This window comes from Talpa occidentalis, unplaced genomic scaffold, assembly GCF_014898055.3.
Source record: "Talpa occidentalis isolate TD23 unplaced genomic scaffold, MPIMG_talOcc4v2.1 talOcc4.10, whole genome shotgun sequence".
Classification (NCBI taxonomy): domain Eukaryota; kingdom Metazoa; phylum Chordata; class Mammalia; order Eulipotyphla; family Talpidae; genus Talpa; species Talpa occidentalis.
This window is the reverse complement of record NW_023600993.1, coordinates 18,702,966-18,717,936: the sequence shown is the minus strand read 5'-3', so window position 1 is coordinate 18,717,936 and position 14,971 is coordinate 18,702,966. Positions and strand designations below refer to the sequence as shown.

Below are 14,971 nucleotides of genomic sequence, written 5' to 3'. Positions count from 1 at the left end.
CCTCAGCTCTTCTAATTGCCTATTCCTGCTCCCTGTACCAGCTCATTCTCACCATACTGCCTCTTGCCACCAGACCATTGCACTGCTGTCCACTGTAATGGGAGGCTCTCATTTATGTCCTTCTCCTAGTTATCTGTAGTTCATCCTTAGTTGCAAGTTTTTGCTCAATTATCAGCTCCTCCAGGAAGGTTTTCCTGCTCTCCCTCTTTTAAACCACAATGTGACACTACTATACATTCAGTGGAGTAGTTAAAATGAAAAAGACTGGTGGTACAAAGGGCCAGGATGTGGAGGAACTGGAACTCTCACTGCTATTAAAATGGCAATTGTACAAACATTTTTGGAAAATGATTTGGCCATATCGACTGCTAATTAACATAATCACACTTTGATCCAACAATTCCATTCCTGCCACCCATATACCCACTAAAAATGTGTGCATATTTACACTAAAAAAATGGGCTAATATTTTCATATAAGAGCACTATTTATACAAACAAAAATCAGCAGAAGAGAGAAACTAAGTGCATACATAGAGTGGAATGCTATGCTACTCACACAGAACAATATGGATATGAATTTCACAAAGGGAATGTTCAGCAAAGCAAGTTGATACCAAAACAACAGCAGTGTGATTCCTTTAAGTTCATACACACAAGAACTGTACCATGGCTTTAGAAGTCAGGATATTGCTTACCCTTGGGTTGAGTTGGCAAAGATGCACAAGAAAGTTTTGAGATGCTGCTGGTCATGTTGTCTTTGTAAAAAATCATTGACTATTATTTGTTTATGTTTCTGCATGTATTATTCTTTGATAAAGAAAATCAAAAATCCTATTTAGGTTCTGCTAGTGAATACTTATTCTTGTAGCACCTGCCTCTCTCACCAATTTTACTATTGATTTGTGTCATTACTTGATCAATGCCTCTGTTGCCCTCTAGAGTTTAGACTGAATTAAACTCCTTGAGATCAGGAATTTTATTTTTTAATAACCATTATTTTCTAGTGTCTAACTCAACATTTTTCAAATATATGATAAAAACAAATATATTTTCATGTCTAGATTCAACTCTGATTAGAGTACACCATGCTGCTTCAGTAAGCCCAAGCATGAAAATGGTAAGTCTTAGATCCCAGGGTTAAAAGTAATTTTGTAATGCCAGCACATATGTAGCCGAGAGAAGTTTGACTTTGTCTCTGACCACTGCTTCTCTGGCACTTAGAATAGTGTTTGTAACATTAGAGGTCCTTAACTTTGGTATTAATTTTGTTGAAAAAATGGAAGACACATTAAGTTGGATTAAGTATCTTTCTAGTGTGCAATACCCTAAAGTAAATGAGTAGACCTTGGTGAATCAGTTTTACTTTTCCCATCCTGGTTGCTATTGCCTAAAATTATAAGCCCATTCTTCAAGTTTTCAGACCACAACTCTGACAGTCCCTACTTACAGTTCTCATCACTACTTTGGTCCAGATCCTGTTAGTATCTGTTTTTTTGTTTTGTTTTGTTTTGTTTTTTTTGTCTGGTGTGTTTGTGAGGTAGGTTCATAGCTCAGCTACAGGAGACAACTTAGAACACTTTTGATTTCATTGAGAGAATAAACTATGGCTTTCATAGTCATAACTGTAAATGCATCAATCTTTTGCTTTCTACTCAGGTGATAGGAAAATACTTGAACATGGAAACTTTAGGAATAGAGTTTAAGTGATTAAAAATAGATTTAGGATATTTATTTTCTCACTTTAGGATGTAAAATTATATTGTACTAGCAACACACTATTTTGAGAAATACTACTCACCATCTTAAACAATATTACTAAAGTCCCATGTGGATATTTTAAGTCTTCTTAACCATAAAGAGAACCATAATTCCATCATTAATACTTTTCCAGGGTATCATTTTATTTACATTTGAGATGCTAACTTTTGGGGTATATGTAAGATGATGGCACTGGATAATTTAAGTTTTTAATGTCTGCATTCATAAGACCTTAGAATTTATGGCTTATTTATTTATCTTGTGTTTGTTATCTCCACACCACAAATGCTTGCTCTAATACTTTTGAAAGGGAGCTTCAAAAACCTTTCAGCCAATGAAATACAATGCCATTTAATTTGTCGCCTTTTTTCCAAGGAGATTCTTTTCACATGGCCTCTATAGGTATTTGGACCTAATGGACAATCTATTAGGCTAATCAGACTTGTCAAACAGGATTCTTGACCGTCCAAAATAAAATAATTGTTGACTGCCCCATAGACCAACTGCTTTAGAAAAACTAGAGAATAAATTACTTTTATTCTGAGGTATGTTTTGGGTAAAATCTCAATGTCATGTATGCATACTCTGTGGAGGTTGGAAGGGACCACCGGTAAGAAAAAATGTGATCTCTTCTCCAGGATTTAGAATGTGAACAGGACTGAGAGATGTACAGATAGCTTCCCTGTGTTAGTTTTTTCAGCTGTTACAGTGACCTGAAATCCCTCTTGTTTGCAAGACCTAGTTCTGAGTTCTACCCTGCTGCCTATGAAGCAAGATTCCCCATAGATCAATTCCCAACAGGGAGCTCAGACCATTTTCCTTGGGTCAACCTTACACTTATATGCAAAACAGTATTTTACAAAATTCCCTTCTCCTTGAATAGATTTCTGGGTTTCTTCCTCAGAAGCTAGGGAATCATACTATGCTGCAACTTCCTCCACCCTCTTCCTGCAGCAAAAGAGGATGGAAATGAACACCCTACCTCCTGTCTGTCTTTTGAGTAAGTTACAAGATTTGGTTATTGTCCGCTTCTCTCTTAGAGGCACAGATAAAAAGCTCTGATATTCACATTCACAGCACATCATGCATTCATGCAAATTAAGCTTTCTGAACCTTCTGCTACAAAGAGTTATTTTTAGAAGGTTATGAACCTGTGAAGAAAAAAAAAAAACAACATGAAAGAAATTTGGCATCACTGTCACCCTCATACATATAACCTAGACTTCATATGCCTTCCCTACCTGGCACCATCCACAACTGCATGGCTTATTTCTCTAGATACTCCTTCATATACTATGCCCTACCATATATCTAAATAGTGTATGGTTCAGTAGATGCCAAAAATCATATTCTGTAATAGTCTGTATTTTCTTTCTTTTTGTCTTCTGTAGCAACTTGCTGGCTTTTTTTTTTTTTTTTTGCTGTATTTTTAGTTCTTGAATTTCTATTACACTTAAATACACTTCTAAATTTGATTCAACATTTTTAGGGCATTTTAAAAAATAACAATCATCCAATACCAGGCATAAAATTCTCTCTGCCCAGTACAGCTTAGTGAACACTCCAGTGGAATGTTCAAGATGTGTGTGGGAACTCCATGGCTACCACAAGAAGGTGATTTCCCAAGAGTCATTTCTCAGTAGAAGCCATTTAGCTCCGAAATTACTAAACCAGTCATAAGTGTGAACATCTTTAATTTGAAGGCTTTAGGTTTTTAAATGGGCTTTAGCATTGGCTGTTTAACTAGTATGTTTAAAGGCAAAATTAAATAAAATTAAAGTTTGAAAGTATAAACTCTCAGTGCTAGTTTTGGCAAAAGTCTCATAACCTCAATTACCAAGAAAACTTACTATTTTAAGACAGCCAATTGGGGGCAGAACTCAGGAGCTGGCAGGAATCAAGGAGTTTTCCATGTTAGTAAACTTCACAGACTTAGAACCAGGCTTCCCCAATTTTCTGACTTCACACAAAATGGCTTTTTCTAACTACATGAAATACTGTCTTTTCACATTGCTATGTGAAATGTGCTAGTTTTCAAGATGCAGAGACAACATCTTAACAATTGCGTATTATTAGTAACAGCTTCAAAGAGGGAAATAGTTGTAATAGAGAAGCTATCATTCAATTAAGACTTTCAGCATATTGTCAAGATACTAAATTTTTTGACAATTTAAGAAAATAATCTAAATGGACTTAACTTTCTTTTCATTTGCTGACATATTTAATTCTACCAGTTCAAGAACTGAAATGCTATTGTGAGATATGGCTGAAGAGAATTACTATACAGTTTTGTTTTTGCTTTTGTTTTTGGTAACAATGTACTTTGCCACCTATGATGCACTATAGTTGCAGGAGGTAAGATATGATCTATTTACTATGTGCCATGTACAATATTTTTTCTACTGAAACATATCTATACTTATGGTAGTTATGCCATCCACATAGTTAAACATTCAATGGGCCTTCTAGAACTTCAAACAATCTACATATTAGGATTTGAGACGATTTGTGATCTTCCATTTTAAATGGAAGGGATTGGCCCTGCTTCAGACTGTTAGTAGTACTTATTAAAAGTTCCTTTTATTCTACCTTAAAAGAATTATAGTTGAGACAGTATTAACAAGCTGTCATCCTATTTCTATCTTATGCCCTGTCATATAGATATTAATCTTTAAACACAAAGGTATCTGATCAAACAGCTAACAGCTGAAGTCAAGATAGTTATTTGGTACACTGCTTCCTTAGAACACTATATGAAAAATGCTCCAGATAAGCCAATGCTCTAGGGGAACCCTGACCTTTAGAATCCTTTTAAATTTTGTATTTGAATTAACATTGATAATAGATTCATCAAAATGGCAGACTTTTTTTTTTTTTTTAACAGGATGAATGACTTGTTTAAACTTTGGGAAGACATAGCCTGGGTTATCTGGGGTCTGTTGAAACAAGAAGAACATTTTATTAATATAGATGAAATAGGTAATAACTGAGGTAAAATCTCATTTTAGGGATTTTGAATTTAGACACTGATAGGGAAAAGAAAAACTAGTCAATGGATAAATGATAGGGCCAGTATCCAAACGTGTATGTAGCAGATTGTATTTTCCAAATATGGCAGCAATAATATCTTTCATCACACATACTCTTCTGCTATGTGACCCTTCCACTTTCCAACAAGATATAAAATTAAATTCTCATCTTTTTAGAGCTGGATTGGCTTTAGTGTCTCACTGTAACCAGTAACATGCAGTGAAAATGCATGAGAGTGCATATTGAAATGTATGTTATTTCTCAGAATCCACAGATCTTAGGGGATCGAACAAATGCAGGCAAGATGCTAGTATCTGGCTAGCCATAATCTATATTTGAGTGCTATCAAGAAGAGTGGATGTGGCAAAGAATAGCAACTCTAACACAAGTAATTTAGGATATAGACAAAAATACCAAAAGGAGGGAGGGACAGGTAGGTGAGAAAAAGAAGGCCAATTCAGGAGGAGAAAGAAAAGGACTCAATTCACATAAATAAGATTTAAGGAAGACTAAAGTAGGCACCATTCAACAGAAAGTATAGATAGTAACTTACTGAACACACTTCCTATGGAAACTGATTACAAGGTTAAAAACAACCCATAACTCAGTGCTGACAAAAAATAAATAAAATTACGTAAGGTATGGTGCTATTTCATCTTTAACTGAAAGATCCTAACAAGATGTGGCCATCTTAGATAAAATCCACTTCATTTCACCCTTCTTAATTGTTTAAGAGGTCTATGAAGTTTCCCACCTCAGGATAATGTGGAAATAAATGAATGACTTTCTTATTTTCAAATACACAGGCGTAGCAGAGAGCAGCTGGATCCTGAAATATGGAGAGCAAAGAATGATTTATCACTGATCATGTAGGACCAATGGCTGAAGTACAGATGGGATGACGGACATCTCAAAGGATACTGGTATACTTATGGAGAGTCAAAGCATCTTGGGGTGGTCAATATTTACAATCATTTGTCTGTTCTCACTCTAACTGCTGGTCCACTGACTTCTTGAAAGAAATAGAAGTACATATTTGTGTACATATTGTCTGAAAGCATTAAATCTATTTCATCTATGATCAATAATAGAAAACCTTCTACCTTACAGTAAGTAACAAGCATATAGAGTAAATCATTTTTAGAAATTTTAGACTGCATCAAGAGGGAAGCAATGGGATCCGGGCTCATTGGTTGGCAATTTCTAGACATTACAGTAGATATATTCTTCATATCAGTTTGGAATTCTTGACAGATCCTATTAAGAACTTCCTATGGCTTGAAACAAAATCTCTCACATACAAAAGAGGGAGCATGTCAACCGTACCTCTACTCTGAAGACAAAAAGATTCAATTTATTTCACAGACGCTTTAACTAGTTGTAAAGCAAATAATTTTCTCCCCATGAAAGATCCAGTTTTTGCAAAGTATAAATTATTTCTCACACTTCTCACAAAATATACCATAGTAAGAAATTCAGAAATAAAAATTGTTAAATTTTTGTGTGTAAAGGATCCGAGATATATAATGTTTCTTGTTCCTTCTGTGCTTTTTGATTTAAAGTTACATTGTTAAGTATTATTAGGTATTTTTGAGCTAAAGTAACATCGTATTTTTTGCTACAGAACTTTAAATCTTCAGCAGACTATATATATAAAGTCCTTTTCTTCTTATATACACACTCTCAAAGCCTGATTTTTTTCAAGGCAACAGAACTCCAAGTGTGGAAAGGTCCTGATTATAAATATTCCAAATCCATGCATAAACAGTTTCTTTTTTTCAACATGTCTACTCAAAGAAATGCAAAAAGTTGGTTTTATTCCTTAGAGAACCCATAAAGAAAAATAGAAACAGAAATATAAAGTTAAGGAACTATAACAAAGTAGAGAGAGAAATGAGAGTTTCATCTACACAATCATTCCTATGATATCTTTCTCTTGGGGCAATATAACCTGTACTCTCAATTCATATGTTTCTAGTAGATTGATCTCATCCTTCATCTCTAGGGATGAATGGAAAAGCCTTCAGTCTTCTATTGCTGGATAATAAATGACCCCAAAAATTAGTCATTTAAAACAATGATTACTTTATTGTTCACAAGTCTGCGGATAAGAAATTTGGGCAGGAGCCGACTACCCATTCCACATGACATTGGCAGGTTTTATTAATGTGTGTGTTGGCATCTGGGCTGAACTAAAAGGTTGAAAATAGATTCATTCACTTAACTGTGGCCTTGGTGTTGACTGTCAGCTCAGAAAACTTAGTTCTCCCCTTGGAGACCTTTATTTTTTCTATTTTTTATTTTTTTAATCTTCTGAGTTTATTCAACCAAATTTAAATCTTTTTTATAAGCACCTGTTTTATTTTTATATAAACCAACCAAAAATGGCTTCAATTGCCATACAAAATCAAATTATAAAAGTTCATTGATTATATAAATTTTTACAGAGTAAAAATTGTGGGAACAGGAAAGTATACCATCTTTCCATTTTTAAAGGTTTGTTTACTTTAATTTTTTTTAATTTAAATTTTATTTTTTATGTTCCCCATACAATTGCAACCCCCTTATTTTGACCCCAAGCCCTCCTTTCCCCGCCCCCCACCCACCATAGAGTGTCTCTGGTTCATTGTTGTTTGTCGATTTTGATATTTTCTTTCTTATAGTTTTTCTTTTTTCTGGTCCCTTATTTAAGTTTTCTAGATTCCTGCTATGAGTGAGGCCATCCAGTATTATTCTTTTTTTTTCTGGCTTATTTCGCTGAGCATGATTCCTTCCAGCACCATCCATGTTACTGCAAATTGCATGTGTTTATCTTTTTTGAATGCTGAGTAATATTCCATGGTGTATATGTACCACATCTTCTTGATCCAGTCATCTATTTTGGGGCATTTGGGTTGTTTCCAAAGCTTAGCTATTGTAAACAGTGCTGCTATAAACATAGGGGTGCAGGTGTTCTTTGGAATTGATGTTTCTGTGTCCTTTGGGTAAATACCTAGGAGTGGAATTGCTGGATCATATGGAAGCTCTATGTTTAGTAGGTCAAGAAATCTCCACACAGCTCTCCATAGTGGTTGGACCAGTTTGCACTCCCACCAACAGTGCAGGAGAGTTCCTTTTTCTCCACAACCTCACCAACATTTGTTGCTGCTAGTTTTTTCAATATGTGCCATTCTCACTGGTGTAAGATGGTACCTCAAGGTAGTTTTGATTTGCATTTCCCTGATTACAAGTGATGTTGAACATTTTTTCATATGCCTATTGGCCATTTGCATTTCCTCTTCAGAGAAGTTTCTTAAAATATGGAACGCTTCACGAATTTGTGTGTCATCCTTGCACAGGGGCCATGCTAATCTTCTCTGTATCGTTCCAATTTCAGTATATGTGCTGCCGAAGAAGCGAGCATGAGACCTTTATTTTTACATTGCCACACATACTCCTGAGCCTCTCACTTTTTGGGTGGCCTTTTTTTCCTACAATGGATAGCTTTAATTTCCTTAGATGAATGTTGAAGGGAAAAGAAGGATGAAAAAAGATTCCTAGACTTTTGAGAACTGAAGCCAGAAATGGCATTGCACAACTGTAGCATCACTTTCTACTGGTCTAAGCTAAAAACAATGCCAGGCCTGCCTCCAGGGATAGGATAAAAGACTCCATTTCTAGTTGCAAAATTATATTGCAAAAGGATATATGGAATTGGAGACTACCTTTGAGAAAAAATAGGCCACTCAAAGGCCTAACATACACAATAATCAGGAAAAATATTCTGTTTCTGCTTAAGTTTATATGGTGGTAAGTGTATAGAGCTGTTCGCTGCTCTCCTGTCATGAGTAGGGAATCTGCATGGGACTAGAGTCAAAGTCAGAATGTGATGGTGAGGAACAATGAAGAAAATGAAACATTTTAGCATGTTTTCAGGAAAACCAGGAGCAGGTTCTGGACTATGTGGAGGAAGCTGATACAGTATAGGCACAGATCAGTTAGTTTAAAGGAACCACCAAAGATCACCTGTATCTGTCAACTGGACTATTTCCGGGAGACTAAAATGGTCCCCAGATTGACCAAAGGATATGATTGAGTTTTGAGATCCTTTAGAAAAGCAAAACTTTGGTCTTCAAGCAAACATTTCCTTAAACCAGGTTTAGCTCCAGATGGAAGGTTACTGCTTGATCATTTCCTCAGGGGGATACCATTTGCAACATGCTGCCTAGGTCCATGTTGATATAAGTGTCTAGTACCTGGGCAGAACTAATCAAATTTACAACATAAAATGGTCTGTGCCAGATGCAACAGTTTGCCCAGACCCTTTATGGACCATGTACCCTACCTCCAAATACCCCAATTATTTGTCTCATCCAATCAGGGTATAATCTGAAGAAGATATCAAAGAAATCCTTAAATAATAGTTAACTATTATTATGTAGGTATCCTAATTATGTACCAGAAACGTTATTAAGCATATTAAAAACCAATCTATAATTTATGGATTTTGGCTTATCAAGTCATGCCACCATATTGCTTATATACAATGAAGCAAGACAATCAAATTGTTTCATTTTATGAGCATGGGCTTTTGAATATGACTATATCTGTGCGGATAATTTTCCCTGAAAAGATAAAGTGTTTCATTTTATATACCACCTGAAGGAAAAGAAATCTAAATAACCTCAAACAACATTTAGAAACTCACTGATTAGAAAGTCAAAACATGCCAACCTGCAGAAGCAATGATACAGGACATTCTTCCTTTTCAGGTCTTTCATGTGTAATAAGACAGTTCAAATTGAAATCAGTGTATCATTGAAGTTTCTAACATGCGGATGTGAACAGCTAACAGTGCTGTGGAATACCCAGCCCTCCATTATAAAGCATTTCTGAATCTGGCTGATTATCTGAATTCATGTGGAGTTTGTTAAAAATACTCATTCAGTTGCCCTACTCAAGACCTTCTGAAGCAAAACATCTGGCTATGGGACCAAGGAATAGCTTTTTAAGCACTTCCCAGGTGATTCAGCTTGTCAGATTTGTGAACCACTCTCTTATCAATAAGAAACAAACTGCTCTAAAAATCAAAGTGAATTTCCTACATATTAATAACATTTTAGGATGTTAATATCATCTTGGAATATTTAACATATATGTCAAGACACTTTTGAAGTACCTTCAATTTCCTGTTCAGTGTCAGTGGCCAATTTAATCCAGAGACATGCAGACATGTACTCTGTCCAAGTCTGAAACTAAGTGAAGCTTAATTACTGTTCTCCACACTGACAGTAAATTTATGTGTTATATTGGTGTATTTTTCACAAAAATTTTACAGTGTGGGATTTCCAACCCAGCTTGAGTAATGTCCATCTTTCCTGCCTTATTGGCATTGAAATCTCCTTGTGCCCTTTGTTTAGAAAGAATGGCCTCTCCCCCAAAAGGTGCCTTTTTTCCTCTAGTTACTGGATCAAGACTCAGTGCTCTGACCTATGTCTCAGTGATCAAGCTCTTAATTTGAATTCATACTGTTGCCTGTATTTTGCCTTAGGTATACTTTATACTTTATTCCTAGCTATGGGGCAAGTCATCTCTGTAGATTATGAAGTCCACTGAGGATATGCCAACATTTCTTTCACATTGTTTCCCACCTCAAAGCAGAGTAATTTTCAAAACAGATCTAAGGGAAGAGTTTACTGAGTAAACAGATGGATACAAGAATGACCTGGGTCTTAAAGTTCAGTTGGATGTTCAGTAAGTAGTTATGGCTTCACTGATCAATCTCAGGCCTACTAGACAAAATTGTGCATGAGACTGCTTTAAGTCTCAGTTTCCTTACTTAGAAAATGGAGAAAGAATGATGAGATACCTCCTAAGGTCTGTTATAGTATAACATTAACCAAATGTAGCTATGACTGGAAGGAGAAATTCCCCAACCTTTGACTTTACCATTCAAAAAACAAAAGTCAAGGAGATAGATACACACAATTTATATTTATGTATAACTTTAATGGTGTGTGTGTTTGTGTGTATGTGTGTATATATATACACACATACACACATACACACATCTATCTTTCTATCTTTCTTTCTATCTATCTATCTATCTATCTATCTATCTATCTATCTATCTATCTATCTATCTATCAATCAACACAGCCCATTCCCTTACCCTGTTCAGGTCTTATTCAAACATTCCTCTCATTCAGATTTTCTCTTATTTCATTTAAAACTTCTCTCCAGCTGGCTCCTTATATTATTTTTCTCCATAGCACTAACACCATCTGATACTATAGAGGTCACTTGTTTATTCTGCTTCTTGCTTGTTTCCTTTGCTAGAAAGTAAGTCACATGAAAGCAGGGATTTTCACCTAGTTCATCTCCATATCCCTAGCATCTAGTTCAGTACACTACAGGCATTCAGTATGTATTTGTTGAATGAAGGAATTGACAAAAAGGAGTAAAACAGAAGCTGATTAACTAGATGCAAGATAATGAGATTCTTCTAAGCAGGTGTCTGACATACAGGGCATTGGGGGAGGATGAATAAATGAAACAAAGTCCTGTTCTAAATTATCACATACTCAGATAATGAAGAGTGGAGAGACATGTATGATCAGAAGGACAGTAAATTGGAAGACAAGTTAGAAGAGCAAAAATGTCAAGCAGAATTTTGATTTTGAAGGAAGGGGAGATTTAATTCTGAGTAGAAAAGGGGAAGTATGGTGAGAAGTGTGTCACAGAGGTTGGCTCTAAAAGAACTGTGACTCGGAGCAAATAAGCAAACTTCGCAGGGTATATTTTTTTGGTTTTCTGTTAGAACAGACCAAAATAAATCTCACTCACAGGGATGCTGTAATGTTAAATGAAAATTCTCATCTCAAAACAATGAGATGGAAGATTCTCCAACTTTAATTGAAACTGAATTCCCACAATGATGTGTTGCTTCAAAAACAAAAAATGTCAGGGATAGTGGTGAACATAGATTTTGAATGCTAGAACTATTGAGTTACATAATTAAAAGTCTTCATGCAAAGCAAAACATCATACTTCCCAAGCCTGATAACCTTAACATAACAGGCTCATTGTACATTGTCATTACATAGGGCTTTTTAAAAATTTTGTGCATACACAGCTATAAAATTGACTTTCACAGCAATTCTCCAAAGTATGATTTAATTAACTTAAAATTTTTGTGTTATTTTAAATAGGAGAGAGAAAGCAATGTCTAATTTAAGTTGGTGACGGAATGGAATCACATAGGAAAGGATGCTATTTAAGATACTGAATTTAGTGGAGTCAAAGTTTAAAACTAATCAGAATTAAGGTTTCCTTTAGTTCCTCTGTTCTGTGGATCGCAGTAGGAAAGAAAACTACTAGAACCCTAAGAAATCCTAGGAAAAACTTTACCTGAATGAGGGTTATGAGAAACAATTTGCCCAAGGGTCATGACCCAGTACTTTGGACTGGCAGAAGGTAAGAGGGGTTACATGAATGAGACTGCCTGGCTTTTATAAAATAAGAAACAGCTTTGACGTCAGCACTGACCCTGAACTGAACTGCTTAAAGGTTCAGATTGGGTTCAGTTAAATTATACTTTCCTTCCTGCTTGTCTCCCTTCCACTGCTTCCCCTAACTCTGACACCACAGTCATTCCACTCTGACCTTTTCCAGACAGAACAAGGTCAACAAGCACATTTCCCATCCCCCTTTTAAGCCTTCTGGAACAACACTAATCCCAACTCACAATCCCAGAAGTTGGCAAGTTGGAGCAGAAAGCTGTAGTGGGATTGGTGTAGGGATCCCTGGAGACTCAATCTGTGGTACATACCAGAGTTCGAGGATGATGCCAGCCAAGAACCCAGAGAAAGTGTGACTGGTGACTCCCTCCTGCCAATTAAAAAGCTCCTGTCCCTCAGGAGATGACCTGAATCTAGAAGAACTTGTAATAATTTCTTGAAATTACAGTTACTTACTAGAGTCACAGGATTTGAATACTTATTTGGATAACAATCACCCATTTTTATCTGTGAGGAGGATTGGAGATTAAGAGAAGCAGAACTTAAAAGTTCACAAACATTTTAAATAGGATTGTAGGTGTGAATAACTATTGTAATTATTTCCAGTGTAAAAAAAATGAAATGTATGACCATTTTTATTTTTTTATTTTTTCCATTTCCAAAGGTAACACTTTTTTTTATTATAAATTTTATTTTTATATTCCCCATACAATTGCAACCCCCTTATTTTGACCCCAATCCCTGCCCTCCCCGCCCCCCACCCACCATAGAGTGTCTCTGGTTCATAGCTGTTTGTTGATTTTGATTTTTACTTTCTTACAGTTATTCTTTTTCCTGGTCCCTTGTTTAAGTTTTCTAGATTCCTGCTATGAGTGAGACCATCCGGTATTTTTCTTTTTCTTTCTGGCTTATTTCGCTGAGCATGATCCCTTCCAGCACCATCCATGTTGCTGCAAATTGCATGAGTTTATCTTTTTTGAATGCTGAGTAATATTCCATGGTGTATATGTACCACATCTTCTTGATCCAGTCATCTATTTTGGGGCATTTGGGTTGTTTCCAAAGCTTAGCTATTGTAAACAGTGCTGCTATAAACATAGGGGTGCAGGTGTTCTTTGGAATTGATGTTTCTGTGTCCTTTGGGTAAATACCTAGGAGTGGAATTGCTGGATCATATGGAAGCTCTATGTTTAGTAGGTCAAGAAATCTCCACACAGCTCTCCATAGTGGTTGGACCAGTTTGCACTCCCACCAACAGTGCATAAGAGTTCCTTTTTCTCCACAATCTCGCCAACATTTGTTGTTGCTAGTTTTTTAATATGTGCCATTCTCACTGGTGTAAGATGGTATCTCATGGTAGTTTTGATTTGCATTTCCCTGATTACAAGTGATATTGAACATTTTTTCATATGCCTGTTGGCCATTTGCATTTCCTCTTTGGAGAAGTTTCTTTTTAGCTCCTCTGCCCATTTTTTGACTGGATTATTTTCTTTGTTTTTGTTGCGTCTCATCAGCTCTTTGTAGATTTTTGTGATCAGTCCTTTATCATTAGTGTTGTGTGCAAAAATGTTTTCCCAGTCGGTGGGGTTTCTCTTTGTTTTTGTTATTGTCTCTTTTGCTGTGCAGAAGCTCTTTAATTTGATGTAGTCCCAGCTGTTGATCTTTGCCTTCACTATCACTGCTTTGGGTGATATGTCTGTAAATATGTCTTTGATGTGCATATCATGTAGTGTTTCACCTATATTTCCTTCTATGTATTTTATGGTTTCAGGTCTTATGTCTAGTTCTTTAATCCATTTTGAGTTGGTTTTTGTGTATGGTGTGAGGTAGTAGTCAAGCTTCATTCTTTTGCATGTAGCGACCCAGTTTTCCCAGCATCATTTATTGAACAAACTTTCTTTGCTCCAATGCACATTCTTTGCTCCTTTGTCAAAGATTAGTTGACCATAAATCTGTGGGTTTATTTCTGGATTTTCTATGACCATTTTTAAAGAGAAAATTGCTCCATTAACTAAATGAGAAAATTATGGACCCAAGTAGATACACATCTTTGCTCAATATTTTCTAACATCCCCACCCATGCTTTCTATCAGTCACAAAGTTAGAGATATTAGAGTTTAGCAAATATAACTAGAGTTAAGTGATTTCTTCACCAGATCCTTAGATCAGGGACTTTAACAGATCACATTGCTTCTTTGGGCCAATAGATATAATTTCATTGCTTTAACTCTGAAGCAAATTCAAGATCACTATAAGGATCTTGAGGAGATCTTGAGGTATTAAAACTAATGAAGAGGAAAACTACTTTTGATAGGTTTCAAATAAATTATCATTTACCAGCAGAAGTTCCATAAGAAAAACTGGAATTGATAAGAATTTGGAAACTATACAGAGGAAGAAGAGGTTGTTCACATCACCAAACTATTTACTGCTGGATACAATAAATTGGGAATGCTCACACCAAATGCTCTGAGGATCGGGCTAATAGTGAATAACTCAGAAGAGACAGAAATAAAGAGTTTCTTGTGGAAATGGTGGACACACTAGAGCAAATCAAGTATTTGTTGAGAAGTTCTAGAAAAACTATTTAATCTCAGTGAGGCCAGCCAGATAGCTTACAGTTTCCCCTCAAGGAATCCAGAGATTTAAATTGTGCTCTGAGGAACTCAAAGAAGGCTGCAC

The 14,971-nt window shown here is 35.9% G+C and overlaps 1 protein-coding gene and 1 non-coding gene across 9 annotated transcripts in view; both read right to left on the bottom strand.

The window, feature by feature from the left end:
- RARB (retinoic acid receptor beta) overlaps positions 1-14,971 on the bottom strand; it is an 885,139-nt gene that overhangs the window by 497,611 nt on the left and 372,557 nt on the right. The gene's annotated exons all lie outside the window — the stretch shown is intronic.
- LOC119237806 (U6 spliceosomal RNA) lies at positions 8,084-8,193 on the bottom strand. The gene has a single exon (XR_005123441.1). It is a non-coding gene; the product is annotated as a U6 spliceosomal RNA (small nuclear RNA).